At 52.0% G+C, this 16,928-nt stretch overlaps 1 long non-coding RNA gene across 2 annotated transcripts in view; it reads left to right on the top strand.

Annotated features, from left to right (window-relative positions):
- Positions 1-16,928, top strand: part of LOC140411122 (uncharacterized) — a 58,378-nt gene that overhangs the window by 32,797 nt on the left and 8,653 nt on the right. Inside the window, exons 2-3 of one of the 2 annotated variants that reach the window (XR_011940824.1) lie at positions 8,079-8,245; positions 16,555-16,678. This is a non-coding gene — a long non-coding RNA (uncharacterized lncRNA). The remainder of the gene's footprint in view (positions 1-8,078; positions 8,246-16,554; positions 16,679-16,928) is intronic. The other variant, XR_011940825.1, reaches the window with a different exon arrangement.

Here is a 16,928-nt window from a genome sequence, read left to right as displayed (position 1 = left end):
CGTGCCAACTTAACTGGTTTCTAACATTCTGGCCTTACAGGCCTCAATGCTACGTCATGGTGGATCCCCAGACTGTACAACAGAAGTGGAGGCGTCCTGCTACCTGGGTCTCCGTCTCCTGGGGCAACCGGTCTGGATGGACCAGCTGCTGTTCGGACGTCCCAGATGGGGTGGTGTCACTCTGTTCTACCCACTGCCCACCAGATGCACCAGGGACAGGAAGGTTGAAGCCCGAGGTGCTGCAGTGTTGCGGCATAACCCCTGCGAGAGTCACTGGCATGGGCCCATCACCTTCTCGTCCCTCGGGGTGCCCGATGGCCCCGGGCTACTCCAAGGGACAGGGGTGCGATCGGAGCTATGCCTTGATGCTCCCCGCCACCTGCACTGCCAGTCAAACAACAAAGAACAAAAAAAAATACAGCACAGGAACAGGCCCTTCGGCCCTCCAAGCCCTCACCACAAACACCACAGTCTCACCACAAACACCACAGCCTCACCATAAACACACCATGCTGCCCGTGTAACCTAAAATCTTCTACACTTCTTGGGGCCGTATCCCTCTATTCTCATCCTATTCATGTATTTGTCAAGATATCCCTTAAATGTCACCATCGTCCCTGTTTCCACAACCTCCTCCGGCAGCGAGTTCCAGGCACCCACTACCCTCTGTGTAAAAAACTTGCCTCGTACATCTCCTCTAAACCTTGTCCCTCGCACCTTAAACCTATGCCTCCTAGTATTTGACCCCTCTACCCCAGGGAAAAGCTTCTGATTATCCACTCTGTCTATGCCCCTCATAATTTTGTAGACCCCAACCTCTTTCGTTCCAGTGAGAACAAACTGAGTTTATTCAATCTCTCCTCATAGCTAATGCCCTCCATACCAGGCAACATTCTGGTAAATCTCTTCTGCACCCTCTCTGAAGCCTCCACATCCTTCTGGTAGTGTGGCAACCAGAATTGAACACTATACTCCAAGTGTGGCCTAACTAAGGTTCCATACAGCTGCAACATGACTTGCCAATTTTTATACTCAATGCCCCGGTCAATGAAGGCAAGCATGCTGTATGCCTTCTTGACTACCTTCTCCACCTGTGTTGCCCCTTTCAGTGATCTGTGTACCTGTACACCTAGTCATGGAGGCCCGCTCTGGTCTCGGCCTGGGTCTGCACGCTCGCAGCCATGGAGCACAGAGAGTGGACCATCTCCATCTGGGCCTGCACCACATCACCCATTGACTGTGCCACCACCTTCTAAGTATGTGTCACATCAGCCAGTGACTGCACCATCTCCCTCTGGGACTGGACCACCTACCTCTGTGTCTACGCACAATCAGCTAGCTCCTGGGCAATGCCAGCCGATGTTCCCTCCGGTTTCCTCCCACAAGTCCCGAAAGACATGCTTTCAGGTGAATTGGACATTCTGAATTCTCCCTCTGTGACCCGAAAAGGCTCCGGAGTGTGGCGACTGAGGGCTTTTCACAGTAACTTCTTTGCAGTGTTAATGTAAGCCTACTTGTGACACTTATAGAGATTATTATTATTATTCAGAAATGCCGTTGTGATGCCCAGGTGGATCTGGCACATGGCTGCCTGTGAGGTGGCAGCCCTGTCCTGGGCCTCGGCCAGCGCCTGCACGGAATGCCCCTGACCTTGGACATGCTGATCCATAGCCACAACCGTCACCGCTAATGCCTCAATGCCTCAGTGTTGGCCTGCGTGGCACGTATGGTCAGCACCACCTCCTGCTCCTGCACGCGGTTGGACTCCTCCAACTGCACCTTCAGATGCTGGGTGCTCACCGACAGCCCCTCATGTAGTCCCCGGCTCTGCGACTGCATCTCCACTGGAGATGGGACTGCCCATTCCAGAATCCAGAAACCCATCTGGACGGCAGCTAGTTCCTGGCATCGGCCTGCCCTCCAACCGTCCGCCCCCTTGGGTGATCCTACCTCCACTTGCTGTACCGGAGCAGCTGTGTGGTGCCCACCAGAGAGTGTCCCAGGAGCCTCTTCACTAAAGTGCCTGTGGTGGTATGTATTAGCGGTAGTACGGTACCTGTGATGCCGAGAGGCTATTGGTAGACAGACACTGGGTCCTGATTGGATCTGCCGCCTGCTGGCTCCACCCAGTAAGGCGGAGTATAAGAGCCCGGGTTCTCCCAGCAGCCTCATTTTGTAACTGAGCTGCTGGGGAACAAGTCTTGCTTAATAAAGCCTCGATTGACTTCATCACTTCTCGACTTGAGTGAGTAATTGTTGCGCTACAATTTATTAAGCAGACTTAAAAAGACTATGGAGCTCCGGATCGCCCCGGAGTGTCTGCGAATCAGCCCCCATGCAGCAAACTCAGCAGCCGTATTTAAACACTGGCTAGCATGCTTCGAAGGTTACCTCCGAACGGCCCCCGGCCGGACCACAGAAGACCAGGAAATGCAGGTCCTGCATTCCAGGATGAGCCCGGAGATCTACACGCTCATCGAAGACGCGGAGGATTTCCCGACGGCGGTCACCATGCTGAAAGGGGTCTACATTCGGCCCATAAACCAGGTCTACGCACGCCACCAACTCGCGATGAGATGGCAAATCCCCGGAGAATCGCTGGACAAGTTCTACAGCGCGCTGTTGATATTGGGAAGGAACTGCAACTGCCCATCGGTGAGCGCAAACGAGCACACGGAGCTCCTAATCAGGGATGCTTTTGTGGCAGGTATGACGTCTTCTCAAATTCGCCAGCGACTGCTAGAGAGAGACTCATTAGGGCTCACAAAGGCACGCCTTGCGCCTCCCTCGACGTGGCCTCACAAAATGCCCGCGCCTACGGCCCCGACCGGGCGGCAGCCCCTTGGGCTCCGTGGACCCCCGTTGCGACCGACTCCCCGGCACCCCCCACCCCTCCGCAAGCCTGCGCGGCCAGAGCACCAGACCACCCGGGTGGGCCCCGCTGCTATTTTTGCGGGCAGTCAAAACACCCCCGGCGGCGCTGCCCGGCCCGCTCGGCCATCTGTAAAAGTTGCGGCAAAAAGGGGCACTACTCAGCGCTGTGCCAGTCCCGGGGGGTCGCCGCAATCTCCGGGGGAGAATGGGGCAGCAGACTCAACCCCCCACCAACGAACCATATGCGGCCAACGGGCGCCGCCATTTTGGGTCCCGGACGCCACGCGGGGAGGATGGGCGCCGCCATCTTGTGACCCCCCCCGGCCACGTGCGATTCATGGGCGCGGCCATTTTGTCCGCCCCGACCGCGTGCGATCCATGGGCGCCGCCATCTTGGCTGATAGCCAAGGACCCCACCATAGACGGCTCCACGGAATCTGAAGAAAACGCCCCGATGCAACAACCACGACTGGCTTTGGTGACCCTGGACCAGTCGCGGCCCCGGACGCTCCAAACGGCAACAACGGTGCTGGTCAACGGGTACGAAACGCCATGCCTAATCGACTCTGGGAGAATGGAAAGTTTTATCCACCCGGATACGGTAAGACGCTGTTTTCTTTCCATTCGTCCGAGCACACAAAAGATTTTCCTGGCAGCGGGATCCCATTCCGTAGAGATCAAAGGGTTCTGCATCGCGAACCTAACAGTGCAAGGAGGGAGTTTAAGAATTATAGGCTTTATGTCCTTCCCCACCTCTGCGCTCCCACTCTCTTAGGGTTAGATTTACAGTGTAACCTCCAGAGCCTAACGTTCCAATTCGGCGGCCCTATACCCCCACTCACTATCTGCAGCCCCGCGACCCTCAAGGTTTCCTTGTTTGTGAACCTCACCCCGGATTGCAAACCCGTCGCCACTAGGAGCAGACGATACAGCGCCCAGGATCGGACGTTTATCCGGTCTGAAGTCCAGCGGCTGCTGAAGGAAGGCATAATCCAGGCCAGCAATAGTCCCTGGAGAGCCCAGGTAGTAGTTGTAAAAACCGGGCAGAAGCAGAGGATGGTCGTAGACTAGAGTCAAACCATCAACAGGTACACGCTGCTGGATGCGTACCCTCTCCCCCGCATATCCGACATGGTCAATCGGATTGCACAGTACAAGGTCTTTTCCACCGTGGACCTCAAGTCCGCATACCATCCGTCCAAGTGACCGCAGGTACACGGCCTTCGAGGCAGATTGGCGGCTATACCACTTTTTAAGGGTCCCATTTGGCATCACTAACGGGGTCTCGGTCTTCCAACGGGAGATGGACCGAATGGTTGACCAGCACGGGTTGCGGGCCACGTTCCCGTATCTCGACAATATAACCATCTGTGGCCATGACCAGCAGGACCACGACACCAACCTCCGCAAATTCCTCCAGACCGCTAACGCCCTGAACCTCACCTATAACGAGGATAAATGCGTGTTTAGCACCAACCATCTAGCCATCCTCGGCTACGTAGTGCGTAATGGAGTGATAGGCCCCGACCCTGAGCGCCTCCTTATGGAATTTCCCCTCCCCCACTGCTCCAAAGCCCTGAAACGCTGCCTGGGCTTCTTCTCGTATTACACCCAGTGGGTTCCCCAATACACAGACAAGGCCCGCCTGTTAATTCAGTCCACTACCTTCCCCCTGTCGACAGAGGCCCCCCAGGCCTTCAGCTGCATCAAAGCGGATATCGCAAAGGCCATGATGCACGCCATCAACGAGTCCCTCCCCTTCCAAGTCGAGAGCGACGCATCCGACGTAGCTCTGGCGGCCACTCTCAACCAAGCGGGCAGACCCATGGCATTTTTCTCCCGTACCCTCCACGCCTCAGAAATCTGCCACTCCTCAGTGGAAAAGGAAGCCCAAGCCATAGTGGAAGCTGTGCGACATTGGACGCATTACCTGGCCAGCAGGAGATTCACTCTCCTCACTGACCAACAGTCGGTAGCCTTTATGTTCGATAATGCACAGCGGGGCAAGATCAAGAACGACAAGATCTTGAGGTGGAGGATCGAGCTCTCCACCTATAACTATGGGATTTTGTATCGTCCCGGAAAGCTGAACGAGCCGTCCGATGCCCTATCCCGCGGCACATGTGCCAATGTATAAAAAGTAGACCGTCTCCAAGCCCTCCACGAGGACCTCTGCCACCCGGGGGGTCACTCGATTCTACCACTTTGTGAAGACCCGCAACCTCCCCTACTCTGTTGAGGAGGTCCGAACAGCCACCAGGAACTGCCAAATCTGCGCAGAGTGCAAGCCGCACTTTTTCAGGCCAGATAGAGCGCACCTGATAAAGGCTTCCCATCACTTTGAGCGCCTCAGTCTGGTTTTCAAAGGCCCCCTCCCCTCCACCAACCGCATCGCGTACTTCCTAAACGTGGTGGACGAATACTCCCGTTTCCCCTTCGCCATCCCCTGCCCCGACATGACCGCGGCCACGGTCATTAAAGCCCTCTGCACCATCTTTACACTGTTCAGTTTCCCCGCATACATCCATAGCGACAGGGGTCCGCCTTCATGAGCAACGAACTGCGTCAATTCCTGCTCAGAAAGGGCATTGCCTCGAGCAGGACGACCAGTTACAACCCCCGGGGGAAGGGCAAGTAGAGAGGGAGAACGGTACGGTCTGGAAGACCGTCCTACTGGCCCTACGGTCCAGATGTCTCCCAGTTTCCCATTGGCAGGAAGTCCTCCCAGATGCCCTCCACTCCATCCGGTCGCTGCTGTGTACCACAACTAATCAAACGCCTCACGAGCACCTCCTTGTCTTCTCCAGGAAGTCCTCCTCCGGAACGTCGCTGCCGACCTGGCTGGTAGCCCCAGGACCCATCTTGCTCCGAAAGCATGTGCGGGCGCGCAAATCGGACCCGTTGGTCGAGAGGGTTCACCTTCTCCACGCGAACCCGCAGTACGCCTAGGTGGCTTACCCCGACGGCCGACAGGACACGGTCTCCCTGCGGGACCTGGCACCCGCCAGAACCACACACACCCCCCCCAACACCAATCACCCCCTCCCTCCCGCCAGCGCACCCCACGGCCGCTCCCTTCCCGGGTGGATCAGGCCTCCTCCCGTGCCCGCCCAGGAGTAGTGAAACAGGAACAAACAGAGTGTCTCTGGGAGGGTGAAGGGTGCTTTAGACAGCTGTGACGGGAAATCCGTATCATCCTCTGACCGAGCTCCGCAGTCACCTTGGTCTCGGGCGGAGGGCTGGTGCCTGAGCTGCTCTCGTTGCTGCTAGGCTCACAGGGGGGGGGGGGGGGGGGGGCTCCAGCTGTGGCGCTAGCTGGGGCCGGGGACGCCAAATAGACCCACCCCACCTCCAGCAGGTCCCACAAGACACAAGACAAGACCGCAGGCCTGGGGGGAGTGGGGGTGGAGGTGAGCGTGTGGGTGGGGGGTGAGGGGCTAGGGAGGGTGGGGGTGGTATAGGGTGAGGGTGTTGTGGGGGTGGCGTTGGGGGGGGTGGCATTGGCATACGTGTCACGGGCAACTTCAACTCAGCAGGGTCTCACTTCCTCGCCCGTGGCCAACTACACCCCAGCGACATCCCTTTCTTCTGGGCCAGCGTCCAGGGCCCTCTGCTCTGCCACGGTGAGGGGCCGCAGGTCCGGTGGTCCCCCTCCAGTTTTCTCCCACTCCCAGCGGTTATGGATGGCCTTCTCCTGGAGAGGGGGGGGGGAGGGGCAACCAGAAGATTACAGCGTTAGACAGTCCAACACATGCAGCCCAGGGGGTGGCTGAGAGTTTCCTGGGTGTTGAAGAGGTCACTCTGGGTTGTTTAGAAAGGGTGGTTAAAACAAAGCCATTGGATTGAGCGTTGACCTTACCTGAAGGGGTGAGGAAGGTAGAGATAATTAAAACAATAGCTCAGCATTTAAATTTGCCAGAACCACAGTCTGAATCATTGGAATTAGCTAAAATTCTATGACCAATGAAACAATTAGAATTGTAGGAAAAAGAAACAGCTTCTCAAAGGAAATTAAAATGAGGAAACTTGATGTGGAAATGGAAAGATTAGCAAGGGACGTAAAGGAAAAAGAAACAGAGGCAAAGACAGTAGGAAAGGAAAAGTAGGGGCAGCAATGGTGGAAGAAAAGGCAAGGAGAGAGATTCGGAAAATGGAACTGAAGGGGATGGAATTGTAAAAGCAAAGAAAACATCAACTTAAAATGTTGGAGTTAAAGGCAATAATTGAGGAAAGTTCAGAGGAAGGAGTAACACTTCTTAGACCCAGTCCTACTGGCGATATATTTAAATATATTCAAGCATTACCAAGGTTTGATGAGAAATATGTGGAAGCCTTTTTCTTAATCTCATTTGAGAAAGTAGCTGAACAATTGAAATGCCCAAAACACAAGTGGGTATTGTTGGTTAAAACAAAGTTCATAGGTAGAGCGAGTGAAGTGTTTGCATCGTTATCAGAGAAGGCACCTAGGGATTTTGACGAAGTGAGAAAAGCCATTTTAGGTGCATATGAACTAGTGTCTGAGGAAAGATCCAGTCAGACGTATATGGAATTTGAAAGAATCAAACAAAATAATTTTGATAGGTGGACTAGACCTAACATAATGAAGCCCTTAGGTGGTCAGTGCAAAGGATGTGGAGATGCCGGTGTTGGACTGGGGTGAGCACATAGCTTTAGGAGCGTAGCTCCTTCATCGGGTGAGTCCTGAAGAATTTAAGCTAGGAAAGCTAGTGATTCCAAACAAACCTGTTTGACTTTAACCTGGTGTTGTAAAATTTCTTACAGTGGAAAGGAGATATTAAAGAGATTTTGCCTCAGGTTTAAAAAGGGAACATATGAGGGTGGAAGAGAGATAAGAAGACGTAAATGTTTTCTTTGTAGTACGGTTGGACACACAAAGTCATAGTTTTGGCGTAGAAGGGTCATTTAGACTCAAAACATTAAAGCTGTTCCTCACTACGGATCCTGGGTTTGTCCAGTGTTTCCATTTTTATTTCTATACCAAAGAATTTAGAAAATTGGAAGATGCATAGCGAATGGTTGAGAGACTTAAAGGGGAAACTAGGTCAGAATTTGAGGGCAAAGAGAGTAGCAGGTCATGCTGTTCGTTGTAAAAGGACGCATGTGAGGAGGCTGGAGCGAAGCATAATGCCTAACATGGAATGCTTGGCCTGAATGACCTGTTTTGTATTGTACACTCCCTGTAGGTTTAGGTAACATCCTTCACACTTCCACCAAAGTTATGATGCAGGAGGAAACTCTCAGGCCATCAACCTCACACCGGTATCAGACATATCAACAAGCTCCTAACTGAATGAAGAAATCAAATTTTAGAACAAGCAAGAAAATTCCTCCCCTTTCAAACTGAAAAGAGGTTTGCCACATCTGTATTTATTTACCATTCCATGAATCTCCGCTATTCAACCCTGGCGAGTCACATTCCACAATGACACTTTTTTATCCCAATGGAACTGGAACTTTTATGATCTGTTTGATTAACGCATCCTTTGTCTGTCGCTTTATCTTTGAATGAAACCCATTCCTAATCAGATAATTACTTAACTTCCTTTTTAAACAAAAATAGAACAAAGATCTGTTATGCACACCATCAGCCCTTTCTAGTCACTGAGCATCCTCTGGAATATCCCGGACGAATTGACGGGGCTGCATGCACACAAGAAAGGCTCGATCTTACAAGCAGAGAATTCCATACTCTGCACCAGCATTCCAACTTGTTGTTTTATTTATTTTTAAAAATATATTTTATTAAAATTTTTCAAACAATAATTTTTCCGTTTTTACAACTCAACAAGGGATTATACATTAACTGGTAAATAACATTATTTAAATAATATAGTGAGCTTACAACAAAAACTAAAAAAGAAAAACAAACAGCAAAAACACAGAATAGTGCTCCTCCCTCCCCCCCCCCCCCCCCCCCCCCCCCCACTCCCCCCTGGGTTGCTGCTGCTGTCATTTCTATCTTTTCATTATCGTTCCGCGAGATAGTCAAGGAACGGTAGCCACCGCCTGGAGAACCCCTGAGCCGATCCTCTCAACGCAAATTTTATTCATTCCAATCTTATGAACCCTGCCATGTCGTTTATCCAGGCCTCCACGCCCGGGGGCTTCGCTTCGTTCCACATGAGTAGAATCCTACGCCGGGCTACTAGGGATGCAAAGGCCAAAATATCGGCCTCTTTCGCTTCCTGCATTCCCGGTTCTTCTGCAACCCCAAATATAGCTAACCCCCAGCTTGGCTTGACCCGGACCTTCACCACCTTTGAAATTACCCTTGCCACACACCCCCAGAACTCATGCAGTGCTGGACACGACCAGAACATGTGTGTGTGGTTCGCCGAGCTTCCTGAGCACCTCCCACACCTGTCCTCAACCCCGAAAAACCTGCTCAGTCTTGCTCCCGTCATATGTGCTCTATGTAGAACCTTAAATTGAATCAGGCTAAGCCTGGCACACGAGGACGAGGAATTTATCCTACTTAGGGCATCCGCCCAAAGCCCCTCCTCAATCTCTTCCCCCAGCTCTTCTTCCCATTTTCCCTTCAGCTCCTCTATTATCGCCTCCCCCTCGTCCCTCATCTCCCTGTATATTTCGGACACTTTGCCCTCTCCTACCCATGCCCCCGAAATCACTCTATCTTGGATCCCCTGCGTCGGGAGCTGCAGAAATTCCCTCACCTGTTGCCTCGTAAATGCCCTCACTTGCATATATCGGAAGGCGTTCCCTGGGGGCAACTTATATTTTTCTTCTAGCGCTCCCAGACTTGCAAACGTCCCGTCTATAAACAGGTCCCTCAGCTTCCTAATTCCTGCTCGATGCCAACACTGGAACCCCCCATCCATCCTCCCTGGGACAAACCTGTGGTTATTCCTTATCGGGGACCACACCGAGGCACCCGTCACTCCCGTGTCGCCTCCACTGCCCCCAGATCCTCAAGGTTGCCACCACCACTGGGTTTGTGGTGTACCTTTTCGGGGAGAACGGCAGCGGCGCCGTCACCAGTGCTTTTAGGCTTGTTCCCTTACAGGACGCCATCTCCAGCTTCTTCCACGCTGCTCCCTCTTCCTCCCTCATCCACTTACAGACCATCAACACATTGGCGGCCCAATAGTAGTCGCTCAAACTCGGCAGCGCCAGTCCCCCTCTGTCCCGACTGCGCTGCAGGAACCCCCTCTTTACTCTTGGGGTCTTTCCTGCCCACACAAAGCTCGTAATGCTCCTATCTATTTTTTAAAGAAAGGCCTTTGTGATCAGAATGGGGAGGCACCGAAACACGAAAAGAAACCTCGGGAGGACCACCATTTTAACTGCCTGCACTCTGCCCGCCAGCGACAGCGGCACCATATCCCACCTCTTAAAGTCCTCCTCCATCTGCTCCACCAGTCGCGTCAGGTTAAGTCTATGCAGGGTTCCCCAGTTCCTGGCCACCTGGATCCCCAGGTATCGGAAGTTCCTTACCACTCTCCTCAGCGGCAGAGCATCTATCCCCCTACCCTGTTCCCCGGGGTGCATTACAAAAAGCTCGCTCTTCCCCATATTTAGTTTGTATCCCGAGAACTCTCCAAACTCCCTCAGTATCTGCATTACCTCTGGCATCCCCTCTACCGGGTCCGCAACGTATAGCAGTAGATCATCTGCGTAGAGCGACACTCGGTGTTCCTCTCCCCCTCTAAGCACCCCCCTCCTCTTCTTAGAATCCCTCAGCGCTATGGCCAGTGGTGCAATTGCCAACGCGAACAGTAACGGGGACAAGGGGACACCCTTGTCTTGTACCCCTATGTAGCCGAAAATACCCCGATCTTTGCCGGTTTGTGACTACGCTTGCCATCGGGGCCCCATATAAGAGTCTGACCCATCTAATAAACCCCTCACCGAACCCAAACCTCTTCAGCACCTCCCACAGATAGTCCCACTCCACCCTATCGAATGCCTTCTCTGCATCCATCGCCGCCACTATCTCTGCCTCCCCCTCCGGTGGGGGCGTCATCATCACCCCCAGCAACCTTCAGACATTAACATTCAGTTGTCTCCCCTTTACAAACCCTGTCTGATCGTCAAGCACCACCCCTGGGATGCAATCCTCTATCCTTGTCGCCATCACTTTGGCCAGCAGTTTGACATCTACATTTAGGAGTGAGATAGGCCTGTATGACCCACATTGCAGCGGGTCTTTATCTCGTTTCAGGATTAGCGATATCGATGCCTCCGACGTTGTCGGGGGTAGCATCCCCCTTTCCTTAGCCTCATTAAAGGTTCTCGCCAAAAGCGGGGCCAACAGATCCATATACTTCCTGTAGAATTCCACCGGAAACCCGTCTGGTCCCGGGGCCTTCCCTGCCTGCATGTTCCCCAGTCCTTTAATCACCTCATCCACCTCGATTGGCGCCCCCAGACCTGCCACCTCCTGCTCCTTCACCTTCGGGAACCTTAGCTGGTCCAGAAAATTCCTTCTTTTCCCCCCGGGGTTGGGACTTATATAGCCTCTCATAAAAGATCTTGAACACCTCGTTCACTTTCCCTGCTCTCTGCTCCATATTTCTTGTTTCGTCCCTAACTCCCCCGATCTCTCTCGCCGCCATCCTCTTCCGAAGTTGGTGAGCTAACTGCCGGCTCGCCTTTTCCCCATACTCATATTGCATCCCCTGTGCCTTCCTCCACTGTGCCTCTGCCTTTCCCATGGTCAGCAGGTCAAACTCGGTCTGTAGTCTTTGTCTTTCTCTGTATAGCCCTCCGCATATTTTTTATCCACCCTCAAAATTTCCCCCACTAATCTCTCTCTTTCTTTGCCCTCTTGTTTCCCCTTGTGGGCTCTGATGGAGATCAGCTCTCCTCTAACCACCGCCTTCAGCGCTTCCCATACTACCCCCATCTGAACCTCCCCATCGTCGTTGACCTCCAGGTATCGCTCAATACACCCCCTCACCCTTCCGCAGACCCCCACGTCCGCTAGTAGTCCCATATCTAGTCGCCAGAGTTGGCGCTGCTCCCTTTCCTCTCCTAGTTCCAGATCCACCCAATGCGGGGCGTGGTCTGAAACGGCTATGGCCGAGTACTCCGTTCCTGCCACTTTCGGGATCAGTGCCCTTCCCAAAACGAAAAAGTCTATCCGGGAGTATACCTTGTGGACGTGGGAGAAGAAAGAGAACTCTTTAGCCATCGGCCTGGCGAATCTCCATGGATCCACTCCCCCCATTTGTTCCATGAATCCCTTAAGCACCTTGGCCGCTGCCGGCCTTCTCCCGGTCCTTGATCTGGACCGGTCTAGCCCTGGATCCAGCACTGAGTTAAAATCCCCTCCATTATCAAATTTCCCACCTCCAGGTCCAGGATACGTCCCAGCATTCGCTTCATGAATCCCGCGTCATCCCAATTCGGGGCATATACATTCACCAGCACAACCGCCTCGCCCTGCAGTCTGCCACTCGCCATCGCATATCTGCCCCCACTGTCCACCACTATATTCTTAGCCTCGAATGATACACGTTCCCACCAATATTGCCACCCCTCTGTTTTTTGCGTCCAACCCTGAGTGGAATACCTATCCCACCCATCCTTTTCTTCGTCTAACCTGATCCGCCACCTTCAGGTGCGTCTCCTGGAGCATGATTACGTCCGCCTTCAGTCTCTTTAAGTGCGCAAACACCCGTGCCCTCTTAATCGGCCCATTTAAGCCTCTCACATTCCACGTGATCAGCCGGATTGGGGGGCCATTCACGCCCCCCCCCCCCCCCCCCCCCCCCGTCGACTAGCCATCCCCTTTTTTAGGCCATCTCCTCATCCAAGTCCCGCGCACCCGTCTGTCCCCCAGGCAGCGCCTTCCCGCCCAGACCACCTCATCTCTTACCAGCTCCCCCTTGCACTCAGCAGCAGCAACCCAGTTAATCCCCCCCCCCCCCACCCCACTAGATCCCCCTCTGGCTTGATTACTCCCCCATATTGCTTCCGGAAGTCAGCTAACTCTGGCTGACCTCGGCTTCCCCCGTTCACTCTTTGACCTCCCTGCGTGTGGGGCTCCCTTCCTTCCTGCGCCCTTTTTCCCACTATAATTTCCATAGCGCGGGAAATTACCCGCGCTTTCCTCTCGGCCCCGCCCCCTATGGCGCAGTTCCCTCATTCCCCCTCCCTGTCCCTTTTCCCACCGTCGCCCACATTTCTTCGTGTCCCCCCCATCGGGGGGAGAAAAATTTCCCGTCCAGCATTGCTGTACAATAGCCCTCCCCTTTCCCCACTTTATATTTCTGTACCACCACCTCGCTGCTTCTCTCCAAACATCAAACTCTCAAATCTAGCCCAGTTTCTCCTCTTGGATGAATGTCCATGCCTCATCCGCCGTCTCGAAGTAGTGGTGCTTGCCTTGATGCGTGACCCACAGTCGCGCCAGCTGCAGCATCCCAAATTTTATTTTCTTCCTATGGAGCACCGCCTTGGCCCGGTTAAAGCTCGCCACCTCCGCACTCCAGTCCTGATACACACGTATCACCGCATTCTCCCATTTGCTACTCCGTGCCTTCTTGGCCCAGCTCAGGACCATCTCCCTGTCCCTGTAGCGATGGAACTTCACCACTATTGCTCTTGGTGTTTCCCCTGCCTTTGGTCTTCTCACGAGGACCCGGTATGCTCCCTCCACCTCCAGGGGGCCCGTTGGGGCCTCAGCTCCCATTAGCGTGTGGAGCATTGTGCTCACATAAGCCCCAGCATCAGCTCCCTCTGCTCCTTCGGGGAGACCGAGAATCCGTAGGTTTTTCCTCCTCGAGCTGTTCTCCAGGGCTTCCAGCCTTTCTATGCACCTCTTGTGTAGTGCCTTGTGTGTCTCCGTTTTTACCACCAGGCCCTGTATCTCATCTTCATTCTCGGCTGCCTTTGCCTTCACTCCAAGGACCTCCATCGCCTGGACCTTTTGTGTTTCCTTCAGTCCCTCGATTGCCAGTAGCATCAGCGCCAGCACCTCTTTCTTGAGCTCCTCCACACATCGTCGGAGAGACTCCTGCTGGTCCGGGCCCCATACCATCTGGGCTCCCTCGGCCGCCATCTTGCTTCTCCCTTCTCTTCTCTGCCGCTGCTCCAAAGGATCCTTCGCAATCTGGCCACTACCGCCGCTCCTTTCCATACACACCTGGGGGGACTCCTTCCTTCGTCACCCCACACTGGATTAGGTCGAAAAAAAATTCCGTTGGGGCTCCTGATAAGAGCCAAAAAGTCCGTTGGAATGGGAGGTGCCGAAACGTGCGGCTTAGCAGTGCATCGCCGCAACCGGGAGTCAACTTGTTGTTTTATCAATGGTTCTTTATTACACCTGGCAGTGCTTTGCCGAAGTGTCTTCTGAAACAAGGCTAAATTGGGGGGATGGACACTGCTGTGTTGGGTATGCCAGGTCTGCGAGGACTGTGTTTACTGCAGCAGTGAGAGAGACAGGCTTCCAACACTTGAAGAAATGCAACTCGATTTTATTGAACTCTTAACTATCATACATACTTCAACTGTGGGTTGACTGGAGCCCTGAGGCTAACCTGACCAGACTACCTTACTACCACATGGTGTATGTTCAAGTTGCTGCTCACGGGTTCTGACTGTCTCAGAGGCTGGATCCCAAGAGAGCGGGAAAACTAGTGCCCTCTGGCTTTATAGTGGTCGTGTCCCATCTGGTGATTGGCTGCTGTGTTCTGTGTGTTCACTGGTCATCCTGTGTGTCAATCACTGCCTGTCTGTGCACCGTCATATACCTGTGTGTATATTATGACAGACACTTTCCAGAATAGTCTGTCTCGCACATTTCTTATTCAGCACAATCAGGAATTCTCCAGCTGGATCATTGATTGCCGTCTTGTTCGATCATCTCTCCTCACTGATGATTTGCCTCAGTTAGTGTCATCAGCAAACTTTTATAAACGACCCTCTATTCCCTGAACTATGTCATTTAACATTGGAACATATGAACATAGGAATTAAGAGCTGAAGTAGGCGATTCTGTCCTTCGAGCCTGCTCTGCCATTCAGTCAGATCATGGCTGATCTCTCCCTTTAGCAATGTAATGAAATGCTGCGATAGATCGCCGTGGATACCAAGCAGTGTTACATTTTTATAATGGCATAACGGCACCAATCGCTTATAAGGGATTGGGTAACCATGATGTGTATTGATTTATTAATTCTAAGCAAATTCCAACAGATATACATGGACAGTTGGCTTGAAGTTATCAGAGCTGCTGAGCTGCGTGTGTGTGTGTGTGTGTGTGTGTGTGTGCTCTCTGAAGGCAAAACAAAACTAAAACAGGATTGCATGACACACGTCCTTTCTAGTGATGTAATGTTGCAATCCCTTAAAGGCACAGTACATAAGCATAATCTCTACGCTGTCTCCACATCCACACAAATATGTTTCTAATTACACGTGCTCTCGTTTTTGTTGACAATCTCTTATGTGAAACCATTTAAATGCTTTTTGGAAGTCCACGGACACTTCCTTTTTTTGTCTCGTCAGTTACCTCCTCGGAAAATCTAACTTGGTTCATTTGATGTAATTACCCTCCACCAATCATTCTGATCTGTTCATATCTGCCTGAGTGATCAGTATAATAATCTTCACCAGTGTCACAAGTCAGTTTACATTAACACTGCAATGAAGTTACTGTGAAAATCCCCTAGTCGCCACACTCCGGAGCCTGTTCTGGTACACTGAGGGAGAATTCAGAATCTCCAATACACCTGACAGCCCGTCTTTCGGGACTCGTGGTCATTCTGCTCCTAATCACAGAATAATACAGTGCAGAAAAGGCTCTTCGGCCCATCGAGTCTGCACTGCCTCATGAAAGGCACCTGATCTGCCAAACCTAATCCCATTTGCCAGCACTTGGTCCATAGCCTCGAATGTTAAGACGTGCCAAGTGCTCATCCAGGTACTTTTTAAAGGATATGAGGCAATTTACTTCTACCACCCTCCCAGGCAGTGCGTTCCAGACATCACCATCCTCTGGATAAAAACGTTTTACCTCAAATCCCTCCTGAACCTCCCGCCCCACACCTTGCATTTGTGTCCCCTCGTAACCAATCCTTCAACTAAGAGGAACAGCTGTTCCCTATCCATCCTGTCCCTCATAATCTTGTACACCTCGACCAGGTTGCCCCTCAGTCTTCTCTGCTCCAGCGAGAACAACCCAAGCCTATCCAACCTCTCTTCATAACTTAAATGTTCCATCCCAGGCAACATCCTGGTGAAACGCCTCTGAACCCTCTCCAGTGCAATCACATCCTTCCTGTAATGTGGTGACCAGAACTGCACACAGTACTCCAGCTGTGGTCTCACCAATGTTCTGTATAACTCCAACATGACTTCCTTGCTTTTGTAATCTAATAGCAAACCCTATTAATTTCCACACAGCTGATGTGAGACTAATACTTTCTGAGATTATCTCTCTTGGTACAGGGAATTTTATAATTCAATGGAGCAATCAGGAGCATTTTGGAAAAGTATGTTGAGAGCATCAACAATTTGACCATCAACTGCTTCTGAGGATTTGTTTATAATTAATCACTTTTTCCCCATTCATCTTTCTTTACTGAGTTCCATTTTCACATTTTCTTATCTCTGCGAATTCTTGGTTCTCACTGGAGATGGATACAAAGCAAATATACAATAAGTCTGATATTCTCTCATTTCCAATTACAGTATCGCCTGTCCTTCATTAGGAGGTCCACGATATTTCCACATCAGAGCTAAAGGCCATCAACATAAAAATGTCAGCAGGAAGTTCAGTAGGGCATTTGAAAGAAACCTCTTCACCCAAAGCAAGGTAAGAATGTGGATCTTGTTATCGTAGGGAGTGTTTGAAGCAAATAGTGTGGATGCGTTTAAGGAGAAACTGAACAAGCATCCATGGGGAAAATGAGGTAGATGGTCACAATGGTAGATTTGGTTGAGAAAAGGACGCTCAAGAGGAGCATGAACATCAACATCTATGCTCCCCCTTCCAAAACATTCAAACCCTCTGCCACTAACATTCCCTTTCGGTGGCCGGTGACCATTTTCTATCTCCCTCATTT

This window comes from Scyliorhinus torazame, chromosome 4 (genome assembly GCF_047496885.1).
Source record: "Scyliorhinus torazame isolate Kashiwa2021f chromosome 4, sScyTor2.1, whole genome shotgun sequence".
NCBI classification, from domain to species: Eukaryota; Metazoa; Chordata; class Chondrichthyes; order Carcharhiniformes; family Scyliorhinidae; genus Scyliorhinus; species Scyliorhinus torazame.
Note: the sequence above shows the minus strand (reverse complement) of the source record. Positions and strands in the feature narration are given on the sequence as shown.